The sequence below is a fragment of the Oncorhynchus kisutch genome, linkage group LG18, assembly GCF_002021735.2.
Source record: "Oncorhynchus kisutch isolate 150728-3 linkage group LG18, Okis_V2, whole genome shotgun sequence".
NCBI classification, from domain to species: domain Eukaryota; kingdom Metazoa; phylum Chordata; class Actinopteri; order Salmoniformes; family Salmonidae; genus Oncorhynchus; species Oncorhynchus kisutch.
In genome coordinates this window covers 30845125-30856224 of record NC_034191.2, presented here as the reverse complement: position 1 = coordinate 30856224, position 11100 = coordinate 30845125, and the positions used below count along the sequence as shown (strand labels likewise).

The 11100-nt window shown below is 42.9% G+C and overlaps 1 long non-coding RNA gene across 7 annotated transcripts; it reads right to left on the bottom strand.

Moving 5' to 3' along the window:
* Nucleotides 1-6268: 6268 nt before the first annotated feature.
* On the bottom strand, nucleotides 6269-11093 carry LOC109875563 (uncharacterized). Of its 7 annotated transcripts, none has more exons than XR_002252836.2 (6): nucleotides 10978-11093; nucleotides 9581-9682; nucleotides 7989-8071; nucleotides 7417-7559; nucleotides 6924-7000; nucleotides 6269-6714 (listed from the first exon to the last, which is right to left on the bottom strand). It is a non-coding gene; the product is annotated as an uncharacterized LOC109875563 (long non-coding RNA). The 7 variants fall into 7 exon arrangements; XR_004203963.1 differs by lacking the exon at nucleotides 9581-9682 and adding an exon at nucleotides 8289-8469 and having other exon boundaries at nucleotides 10978-11075; XR_004203962.1 differs by lacking the exon at nucleotides 10978-11093 and adding an exon at nucleotides 8289-8469 and having other exon boundaries at nucleotides 9581-10960.
* Nucleotides 11094-11100: the final 7 nt, after the last annotated feature.

The following is an 11100-nucleotide window of genomic DNA, read 5'->3' as shown; positions in this document are numbered from 1 at the left end:
GAAACAGTGCACATAAAACAGATATATCCCTACTTAGAGTTCCTTTCAATGAGAATGAGAGAAATATAATTTAGTGGGCCGCCCACAAAGTTACATATTGCAGCTTTAAGATGTTTAATGCAACTGGACCATGCTGTGCTAGTTGGTCGTCACTAGTTACCACAGCCACAAAGTCAAAACCCTGCTAATTTATACAATTTATCTTCTTAAAATGTGATTTTAAACCTAACCACACTGCTAACCTTATGCCTAACCCTAACCTTAAAACCACCAAAAAGCTAATTTTTGTTTCCATACATTTTTATGACAGCGACTCTAATCTCAGAATGTTGAAGAAATTCAGTGTGTCCCAGAGGGGCCTTACAGTGTTCTACAGGAGCACCATCGAGAGCATACTGTCGGGATGTATCACAGCCTGGTGCGGCAACTCCACCACCAAGGACCGCAAGGCGCTACAGAGGGTGGTACGTTCAGCCGAACACACACTGCCTGCCCTCCAGATCAGCTACAACACCAGGTGTTGCAGGAAGGCCCAAAAAAATCATCAGGGACCCCAGCCATGGCCTGTTCTCCAGTTTCCATCACTCGGACATGGGCAGTATAGGAGCATCATGGCAAAAACTGTAAGACTGGCCAATAGCTTCTATCCCCAGACCATCAGGCTGCTGAATAGCCACCACTAATCAGCTACCCCTTTTCACTGCACCCTGTAATTACATCTGCAACCCTGTACATGTGACTATTAAACTCATCTAAAATCTAATTATGATTTTGTGGCTGTGGTAACTAGTCGAAACCCTGCTAGTCTGTCTGCATTCAAAACAACTGGGAACCTGGAAATCTCAGACTTCTGAGCGATCAAGACAACTGTGAACACCTGGCGGTCATTCAAATCAGAATTCCAAGTCAGACACTCAGCATCTTTCTAGAACTCCAACATTCCGACCTGTAGCTCACTGACGTTGTGATTTGACCTTTTTTCCACCTAAGTTTAAAGTTGTCTTGAAAGCACCCTGAGCTGTGAGTCACATGGGTCACGTCTTGTTTAATTATTTCCTTCTCTACTCTTTTGTGTTTGTCAAGTGATCTGTGTGTATGGGCTGGTGGGACCTTCAGCCTGTGTATTTGTAGTTTGAGAATTAAACAATTACTGTATAAAAAAAACATTCTACGTTGAATGATTGGGTCTTAGGAGTTCACATCAGTGTCTGTTATTATATACACTGCTCAAAACAATAAAGGGAACACTAAAATAACACATCCTAGATCTGAATGAATGAAATATTCTTATTAAATACTTTTTTCTTTACATAGTTGAATGTGCTGACAACAAAATGACACAAATTATCAATGGAAATCAAATGTATCAATCCATGGAGGTCTGGATTTGGAGTCACACTCAAAACTAAAGTGGAAAACCACACAACAAGCTGATCCAACTTTGATGTAATGTCCTTAAAACAAGTCAAAATGAGGCTCAGTAGTGTGTGTGGCCTCCACGTGCCTGTATGACCTCCCTACAACGCCTGGGCATGCTCCTGATGAGGTGGCGGATGGTCTCCTGAGGGATCTCCTCCCAGACCTGGACTAAAGCATCCGCCAACTCCTGGACAGTCTGTGGTGCAACGTGGCGTTGGTGGATGGAGCGAGACATGATGTCCCAGATGTGCTCAATTGGATTCAGGTCTGGGGAACGGGCGGGCCAGTCCATAGCATCAATGCCTTCCTCTTGCAGGAACTGCTGACACACTCCAGCCACATGAGGTCTAGCATTGTCTTGCATTAGGAGGAACCCAGGGCCAACCGCACCAGCATATGGTCTCACAAGGGGTCTGAGGATCTCATCTCGGTACCTAATGGCAGTCAGGCTACCTCTGGCGAGCACAAGGAGGGCTGTGCGGCACCATGACTGACCCACCGCCAAACCGGTAATGCTGGAGGATGTTGCAGGCAGCAGAACGTTCTCCACGGCGTCTCCAGACTGTCACGTCTGTCACATGTGCTCAGTGTGAACCTGCTTTCATCTGTGAAGAGCACAGGGCGCCAGTGGCAAATTTGCCAATCTTGGTGTTCTCTGGCAATTGCCAAACGTCCTGCACGGTGTTGGGCTGTAAGCAAAACCCCCACCTGTGGACGTCGGGCCCTCATACCACCCTCATAGAGTCTGTTTCTGACCGTTTGAGCAGACACATGCACATTTGTGGCCTGCTGGAGGTCATTTTGCAGGGCTCTGGCAGTGCTCCTCCTGCTCCTCCTTGCACAAAGGCGGAGGTAGCGGTCCTGCTGCTGGGTTGTTGCCCTCCTACGGACTCCTCCACGTCTCCTGATGTACTGGCCTGTCTCCTGGTAGCGCCTCCATGCTCTGGACACTACGCTGACAGACACAGCAAACCTTCTTGCCACAGCTCGCATTGATGTGCCATCCTGGATGAGCTGCACTACCTGAGCCACTTGTGTGGGTTGTAGACTCCGTCTCATGCTACCACTAGAGTGAAAGCACCGCCGGCATTCAAAAGTGACCAAAACATCAGCCAGGAAGCATAGAAACTGAGAAGTGGTCTGTGGTCACCACCTGCAGAACCACTCCTTTATTGGGGGTGTCTTGCTAATTGCCTATAACGTCATAGATTTAGCCAGTGGTAACTTGTGGAATAGACACCGGCTGAAATGCGCTTTTAACCAATCAGCATTCAGGATTAGACCCAACCATTGTATAATACCAGACATTTCCTTTCATGTCAGTGAAGGGAAGTGAACAAGTACACTTGATGGAGAGGTGTTGTCTATTCCATTTGCACAACAGCATGTGAAATGTATTGTCAATCAGTGTTGCTTCCTCAGTGGACAGTTTGATTTCACAGAAGTGTGATTGACTTGGAGTTACATTGTGTTGTTTAAGTGTTCCCTTTATTTTTTTGAGCAGTGTAGGTTACGGTCTCATGTATTATCCAGGTAATGCTCCAAATGTCACCTAATAAAATAACTATTGTCGTTTAATTCTGTGAGCTGGACATGGGAAGAAAAATGTTAATTCAAGGCACATTAGGCTTTTTAGTCTGAAAAGGAACATTACAACCGTTTCTATATAATTTGTGCTACATAGCACCTATGTGAAGGGAAGTGAACAAGTACACTTGATGGAGAGGTTATTTGGATGCACTCAATGTGACAGAAAATACATCCGTTTTGCTGTCTGCACCAGACAGCAAAACGGATGTATTTTCTGTCACATTGAGTGCATCCAAATAACCTCTCCATCAAGTGTACTTGTTCACTTCCCTTCACTGACATGAAAGGAAATGTCTGGTATTATACAATGGTTGGGTCTAATCCTGAATGCTGATTGGTTAAAAGCGCATTTCAGCCGGTGTCTATTCCACAAGTTACCACTGGCTAAATCTATGACGTTAAAATGCCTATTTACTTTGTTCCATCTGACTGTGCAATCCACTGTCTCATCCGCCCAGGAAGGGAAGTTATAAACTTGATCTCCACTCTAAAAAGCATGATCTCACATTTCTTTTAGACTAACATTTAGTTTAACTGTGGAGATTTGTATAAACCTTGCTGTCTGTCTCGCTGACATTTGCAACATTGTTTCAATATTCAAATTCTATCTCCAACTGTCCCATAGTAATGTAATGAACATGTAGGGGTCGGGAGTAGGGATGAGAGAGAGAGAGGCAGGCAGCGTTTCTCAGCCAGTCGAAATCATGAATCGGCTGGCATCATTTTTATGCATATACAGTGGGGCAAAAAAGTATTTAGTCAGCCACCAATTGTGCAAGTTCTCCCACTAAAAAGATGAGAGGCCTGTAATTTTCATCATAGGTACACTTCAACTATGACAGACAAAATGAGAAGAAAAAAATCCAGAAAATCACATTGTAGGATTTTTTATGAATTTATTTGCAAATTATGGTGGAAAATAAGTATTTGGTCAATAACAAAAGTTTATCTCAATACTTTGTTATATACCCTTTGTTGGCAATGACAGAGGTCAAACGTTTTCTGTAAGTCTTCACAAGGTTCACACACTGTTGCTGGTATTTTGGCCCATTCCTCCATGCAGATCTCCTCTAGAGCAATGATGTTTTGGGGCTGTTGCTGGGCAACACAGACTTTCAACTCCCTCCAAAGATTTTCTATGGGTTTGAGATCTGGAGGCTGGCTAGGCCACTCCAGGTCCTTGAAATGCTTCTTACGAAGCCACTCCTTCGTTGCCCGGGCGGTGTGTTTGGGATCATTGTCATGCTGAAAGACCCAGCCACGTTTCATCTTCAATGGATTTCTGATGAAAGTAGGTTTTCACTCAAAATCTCACGATACATGGCCCCATTCATTCCTTCCTTTACACGGATCAGTCGTCCTGTTCCCTTTGCAGAAAAACAGCCCCAAAGCATGATGTTTCCACCCCCATGCTTCACAGTAGGTATGGTGTTCTTTGGATGCAACTCAGCATTCTTTGTCCTCCAAACACGACGAGTTGAGTTTTTACCAAAAAGTTATATTTTGGTTTCATCTGACCATATGACATTCTCCCAATCTTCTTCTGGATCATCCAAATGCTCTCTAGCAAACTTCAGACGGGCCTGGACATGTACTGGCTTAAGCAGGGGGACACGTCTGGCACTGCAGGATTTGAGTCCCTGGCGGCGTAGTGTGTTACTGATGGTAGGCTTTGTTAATTTGGTCCCAGCTCTCTGCAGGTCATTCACTAGGTCCCCCCCGTGTGGTTCTGGGATTTTTGCTCACCGTTCTTGTGATCATTTTGACCCCACGGGGTGAGATCTTGCGTGGAGCCCCAGATCGAGGGAGATTATCAGTGGTCTTGTATGTCTTCCATTTCCTAATAATTGCTCCCACAGTTGATTTCTTCAAACCAAGCTGCTTACCTATTGCAGATTCAGTCTTCCCAGCCTGGTGCAGATCTACAATTTTGTTTCTGGTGTTCTTTGACAGCTCTTTGGTCTTGGCCATAGTGGAGTTTGGAGTGTGACTGTTTGAGGTTGTGGACAGGTGTCTTTTATAGTGATAACAAGTTCAAACAGGTGCCATAAATACAGGTAACGAGTGGAGGACAGAGGAGCCTCTTAAAGAAGAAGTTACAGGTCTGTGAGAGCCAGAAATCTTGCTTGTTTGTAGGTGACCAAATACTTATTTTCCACCATCATTTGCAAATAAATTTATAAAAAATCCTACAATGTGATTTTCTGGATTTTTTTCTTATTTTGTCTGTCATAGTTGAGTTGAGTTTATTTTAATTTTTACAGGGACAGTGCACATTAATCAACATTTCAGTAAAAGTACCGGTTTTAGCCAACCGGCTAATTTTCAACCGCTGTCCCTGGGCAGGTTATTAAAAACAATTACAATATAGACAATAGCAACATAGAACAAGCAAGACATAGCATACAGACAGAGCAACATAGGACAAGCAAGACGTAGCATACAGACAGAGCAGCATAAAACAAAAAGCAGCAAGACAAAATTCATAAAAGCAACAAAGTGTTTCCACACCTCACAAGCTACAGACAACATGGAGTGGCAACACACAGCTAGGGACCATGTTCACAAATCTGATTGACCTTTAGCCATGTCTTCAAGCATTTTGTGAAAGTGTGATATGTGGTGCAGTTATGTGTGTGATGGCAGTGTATTCCAGACATGGGAAGCTCTCACAGAGAATGCAGATTTACTAAAGGTGCTTTTCCTTAGGGGAACTATACAGTCACCTCTCATGGCAGACCTTGTGGATCTGCTGCCATATGTCTGGGTTTTCTGTTTAACAAAAATATTGAGTGGAGGGGAAGCCAGGCCATTGAGGATCTTGAATACAAGACATGCGTCGGTGTATTGCACAAGATTTTCCCAACTCAAGAGCTCATGCTTTCTAAGGAAGTGTACCTATGATGAAAATTACAGGCCTCTCATCTTTTTAGTGGGAGAACTTGCACAATTGGTGGCTGACTAAATACTTTTTTGCCCCACTGTATACAAAGGTAAAACAAAACAAACCTAGCTTGCAGTCTTTGCTGCTTCAGTTAGAAGTTATTGTGTTAGCTGTGTTGTTGGCTAGCTCTTCTGATCAACAGTGTCCTAACGAGAGAGCACATTTTCGATGCCAGGCGAAATCATGCCTCATTATCTCGTTGGGTCGCGTCGATAGATACAGAACAAAAAGAACGAGCGACTTCGTCGCGTCTCTAGCAACCCTAGATTTATGTAGGGACTATATCTTGTGGAAGGATGAAATTGTACAAATAAATTTATAAGAATAACATTTTTAATTAAAAATGTCGATCATTATTTGAATATGTTGGTAACCCGTGTGTGTACAAGTGATAATGCCCTCAAAGCTGGTGTTTGTTGGATATATTGGCATGGTTTGCCAGTCCTCGATTTGGTCTCGGGCCTAACAACACCGTGCCAACATATCCAACAAACACCGGCTTCTTGGGAATTATCACTCTAAATATGCAAACAACAATCCAATGCTTTTAGATTTGTGGGAAGTAGTGAATGAATGGACACTTCAGCAGGAAGGCAAGATTATTGGGCCATACACCCTGGCCCTCTGAAGAGGTTCCATCATGGATATGGTGTCATCCAGGTGTCGTTAAGTTAGGTCTCTCCACAGGCTACTGGGGCTTTGCCTGTCTTGGAGCATTGATTCACCGAGCAGCACAGCATTAAAGGGCTGAGGTGGCCATACTGAAAAGGGAGAGCAGAGGACACGGTTCAGGATTCAGATGATCCTGAGTAAACGCCAGTTGAAGTATTTGCGGAGTAGCTTTATTTCCTATGATAATAAACAGTTCCTGATTGCTTTTGGGTACCATGTTACAATTGTAATTATATTGCTATTACAGAGCTATCACAGCAACAATGCTAAGGTGTTACCTTTGTAAAGTGGTACCTACCTTCTGGATGCAGAAGTCTTGGGAGAAGAGAGAGCACTGGAAGATAACAGATAACCCTGTCGACCTGCAGCGTTTTTCTGCACAACACAAAGTAATCATCAAAGGGATTATACATTTAGCATATCAGACAACCCACACAATTTGTGCATTGACCTAATGTAGTGTGGAATCCATTTTTAGAAATGTCTGTAGCAATATGAATACACAAGTAAAACACTTGGGAACAAAATGACTTTGCTATATAAACAGAAACAACCAATGCTGCCTTCATGAAAAATGCTTTGGTGAGGGCAGTTATATTATTACCTGTTCCTGAAGAGCTTCCCTCGTGTAGGTTTTCACTCCAACCCCTGTTGTACCTACCCTGATTCAGTTTATCAACAAGCTAATTATTAGTATCAGGTGCACTAGATTGGGGTTGGAGTGAAAACCTATGGACGGTAGCTCTCCGGGAACAGGGTTGGAGAGCTCTGCCGTGTTTGCACTAACATACCTTGAAGCAGTGGGAGGAGTCAAACTACAGCTGACAAGGGTAGTCAGACACAGTTCTCTTGTAGGTCACTATTGCGCTTGACATCTCAAGCTTTTTGGGCAATTTGAAGAGCCGGTAAGTGCCAGATGCATAGCTAATATCACCTGCAACACATTGGAAATGGAAGTGACTGCCTAGGATTAGGGCTGTTACGGTGACCACATTACTGCCACACCGGCGTTCATGAGTCATGATTGCAGTTAAATTCCATGTGACCGTTTAGTCATGGTAATTAGGCTTCTCTGAGCCCTGATGCTGCTGATGGTCATTACTAGCCTACCAAACGTGCTAACTGCCTGGTACTCCACACTATTGTCCCTCTAATCACTCTGACATCACTGCAAATGTAATCGAAATTCTAATCAAAACACTTCATGAGAGCTCATGTTGCGCAACATTTATTTAGGCTATGCAATTGCGTGAGAAAACTGAGGATCCAATCAGCTGTCGATAGGCTAGGCCAACTATATTTATTTCTCAACCTTCCAAATTTTAAGCACATTGCTTATCTTTGAAACAGGAGTTTTGCTTACCTGGCTGGCATCAAAATGAAACATGGGAAAAACATCCTCCATTCGCAATTTAAGTGCAGTCATGTATTTTATTCCCTCTGCCCCTGTTTTGAGACAGGAGCATGATAATGGTCCATTCTAAATCAAAACAAATTTCACACATACAGTACCAGTCAAAGGTTTAGACACACCTACTCATTCAAGGATTTTTCTTTATTTTTACTATGTTCTACACTGTAGAATAATGGTGAAGACATCAAAACTATGAAATAACACATATGGAATCATGCACACTCAATGCATTCTCTCAACCAGCTTCACCTGGAATACTTTTCCAACAGTCTTGGAGGAGTTCCCACATATACTGAGCACTTGTTGGCTGCTTTTCCTTCACTCTGCGGTCCAACTCATCCCAAACTATCTCAACTGATACAGCACTCCATCACTCTCCTTCTTGGTCAAATAGCCCTTACACAGCCTGGAGGTATGTTGGGTCATTGTCCTGTTGAAAAACAAATGATAGTCGCACTAAGTGCAAACCAGATAGGATTGCATATCGCTGCAGAATGCTTTGGTAGCCATGCTGGTTAAGCGTGCCTTGAATTCTAAATAAATCACCTGTCACACCTCCTCCATAATTCACAGTGGGAACCACACATGGAGAGATCATCCGATCACCTACTCTGCATCTCACAAAGACACAGTGGTTGTAACCAAAAAATCTCACATTTATAATGTCCATTGCTTGTGTTTCTTGGCCCAAGCAAGTCTCTTATTATTGGTGTCCTTTAGTAGTGGCTTCTTTGCAGCAATTCGACCGTGAAAGCCTGATTCACGCCTTTTCCTCTGAACAGTTGACGTTGAGATGTGTGTTACTTGAACTCTGTGAAGCATTTATTTGGGCTGCAATATCTATGTCTGGTAACTCTTATGAACTTATTCTCTGCAACAGAGGTAACTCTGGGTCTTCCTTTCCTGTGGCAGTCCTCATGAGAAAGTTTCATCAAAGCGCTTGATGGTTATTGCAACTGCACTTGAAGAAACTTTCAAAGTTCTTGATATTTTCCGTATTGACTGACCTTCATGTCTTAAAGTAATGATGGACTGTCGTTTCTCTTTGCTTATTTGAGCTGTTCTTACCATAATATGGACTTGGTCTTTTACCAAATAGGGTTATCTTCTGTATACCACCCCTACCTTGTCACAACACAACTGATTGGCTCAAATGCAATAAGAAGGAAAGAAATTTGACAAATTAACTTAACATGACACACCTGTTAATTGAAATGCATTCCCGGTGACTACCTCATGAAGCTGGTTGAGAGAATGCCAAGTGCAAAGTGCAAAGCTGTAATCAAGGCAAAGGGTGGCTACTTTGACAAATATAAAATATAAAATGTATTTTGATTAGTTAAACCCTTTTGTGGTTACTACATGATTCCATATGTGTTATTTCATAGTTTTGATGTCTTCCCTAGTATTCAACCATGTAGAAAACAGTAAAAAAAACGACGGAGTATTTGCAGTACACTACACTAACTACAATTATACTACAGCGTTCTTCAGTTATACTGCACACTGACGGCACTTATTTTTAGTAAGGGTAAACTTACCTTGACATTGCCATGCACTTGTTTTGTTACAATCTGGACACAGAAATGCGGACTGTAGTGAGGGGGTAATGTCCGGGAAAAGTACTTAAGCTGTCCTCTCATCTGTTAGTGATAAAATACGTAATATTTTGAAACATTTTGGTTTCTTTTCAAAATGTGTAGAACAATTACTGCAAGAGAGTGGCGACAGCATACTATGTAGAAAAATCGATGCGAGAACTTGGTGCGCCACTTTTTGCGCATGCCCGGGCTTCTTCCTCGGTAAGGTTTATCTTCGGTTCACAATTCATCGTCATGATGCATTACCGCCACCTACTGTACTGGAGTGTGGGCCAGAGACAGGGAGAAACTAAATCCTGCCAGCCCCGTTCATCTTAAAAAATATATAAATTATTTGAGACTATAACTAATGAAGTTCTACTCAATATACTTTTAAAACGAATTTCCTGTATCTCCTTCTCCCTCATACTAGCTCTCATCCTCTCCTTTTCCTTCTGATACTGCCACACTGTAGCAATGCATGCTCCACGGTCTGTTTCCTGGCAATAATCACACTTTCCTGTTGGATGTTTTCCTATCCCTTTTAAAGTCTTATTCAATCAGTTGTGTCCCACCCTTCTCTTCTGCCCCTTCATGCTGTCCTCCCGTCCCAGACTTTCCTCTGTACTTGAAATAAATCCCTGTCCTTCATAGCTCTATTCCACTGCTCCTGCCATTGTGGCACCATCACTGTCAATATCAGGCTTTTTGCTTCTGCCTTGCTCATTGAAACTATAACATCCCAACTACTAAGTGCTTGTTTAGCCACAACATCAACTGCCTCATTCCCCTACACCCCCACATGGACTGGGACCCAAGTGAATCTGATATGTATACCCATCTGTCTAATAGTGCCATGAGTTTGTAGTACCTCATAAAGCAGGTATTGTCTGCTACATGAGCTAAAGGACTGCTGACTCATCAACACCTCACATCAATCACAGAAAATAACTACTCTGTCTGGCTTGACTTCCGCCACCCACTGCAAAGCCAACAGTATGGCCATCAGCTCAGCCGTATATACAGCCAGATGATCTGTAATACGTTCCTGCACTACAAATGCTGACCCAGTATGTCCTGTTCTTGGATCTTTGAAACCATCTGTGTAAATGGCCACAAAATCCTGATACACAGTATCCAGATGGATTAACACCCTCCCTATCTTTCTGTAGTCTCTCCAACACTAGTAGATCAACCTCTGGAGGTGGGAGTAGCCATGGTGGATTTACAGGAATAGCTGCATGCCTGGTCTGTGTCGGTATCATGGTAGGTACTTAAAGATATAAAACGTCTTACTTTAGCTCCGTTTAACAATGAGTGTAGCTACATACATGGTTGTAATCTGATAACAAACCTACCTTGACATTGTCATGCACTTGTGTTGACATGTTGACAAATGTATGTTTTTTTAGAGGCAGACACAGGATGAACTTTGAAACCCAAACATCCTGTCCAAGTGACGAAACTTCCGTTTCTTCATC